The sequence below is a fragment of the Austrofundulus limnaeus genome, unplaced genomic scaffold (genome assembly GCF_001266775.1).
Source record: "Austrofundulus limnaeus strain Quisiro unplaced genomic scaffold, Austrofundulus_limnaeus-1.0 Scaffold658, whole genome shotgun sequence".
Taxonomy (NCBI): domain Eukaryota; kingdom Metazoa; phylum Chordata; class Actinopteri; order Cyprinodontiformes; family Rivulidae; genus Austrofundulus; species Austrofundulus limnaeus.
Genome location: NW_013953060.1, coordinates 207,544 through 208,695, shown reverse-complemented (window position 1 = coordinate 208,695; position 1,152 = coordinate 207,544). Strand labels below are relative to the sequence as shown.

Below are 1,152 nucleotides of genomic sequence, written 5' to 3'. Positions count from 1 at the left end.
GAGCCACCCTAGCCCATGGACTAACAGTATTTCCACCCACAGTCATTCCATTCATTAGCCCAATGACTATAAAAGGGGCTGTATTGCACTTAGTCAAAAATGTGGGCCACCACACTGGCTGTTAGCTTGATCACTAAAAAAATGAAAGGACTGTATTTTTAAAAGTAGATGAGGTATTTGTATTTGATAAATGATATAATTGCATTTGGCCCACAGCCCTCAAACATATTTTCATTTTGGTAAAAAGGTTTTGACACCCTTGATACAGTATATAAACTGAAACAGCTAGAGTAGTGCATCCTAAATTTAACAGAAAATAATTTTAATACCGCACAGTCATTTCTGCATTTTTTGGGGAGGTCACCTCCTAATAAATGTCATTACGGAAAATATAACTGCTTATTTTACATCAATACTTTTACTTTTAATACTTAAGTACAAAAAATATCATACTTTATTACTTTTGCTCAGGTAATATTCCTAAATGAGACTTTAACTTTTACCATAGTAATTCTTTGGTAAGATACTTCTACTTGTGCTCAAGTATCCCTTTGTGGTACTTTATACAACACTGATTGTTTTGACTCATTCATGCATGTTTAAGAAATCCTGTGCTGTCCTGATGCAGCCAGGCAGGGGAGCAAAAATGATCGGGTGGGCCTAGGACCGCCTTTTGGGATCAGCTCCTCCTCTGGGCTGTGTCTCCAAGCTGAGCTTCCTCATCACAGAGCCCACCTCCCCCACCCCCTGGTCCACCCCACAACTCCTGCCGGCTATTGGCAGCAACAACTAGCAATCAGTGGGTGAAACCGTGTCTGCTGAGGTCATCGTACTACTTCTCATACTACTTCTCAGTCCAGTTATTTTCTGATTAAAAATACATTTGAGGACATGTATTTTCAGATGCCAAGAAAACTACTCAGAGCTTCTGGATCACAGTGCCCAACACTCCCACCATCCACCCATCTGCCCAGGTAAGCCGAAAAACAACTCATGTTGTTTTGTTAACATCGTTGTTTGGTCTATGTGTGATCTAAAGTTAGCATTTGTAACTTATATTACAACCAGTATGTGTATGTGGATGGCTGCGAAACAATCTTACCAAGCTGAAACATTGTCTCCAATTACTTCGGTTCTTCAGAAAACATACTT

General features: G+C 39.8%; 1 long non-coding RNA gene across 1 annotated transcript in view; it reads left to right on the top strand.

Annotated features, from left to right (window-relative positions):
• The window catches only part of LOC106531623 (uncharacterized), a 34,923-nt gene extending 33,947 nt beyond the window's left edge, over positions 1–976 (top strand). The window contains exon 3 of the long non-coding RNA XR_001311961.1: positions 904–976. This is a non-coding gene — a long non-coding RNA (uncharacterized LOC106531623). The remainder of the gene's footprint in view (positions 1–903) is intronic.
• The last annotated feature ends 176 nt before the right edge of the window (positions 977–1,152 follow it).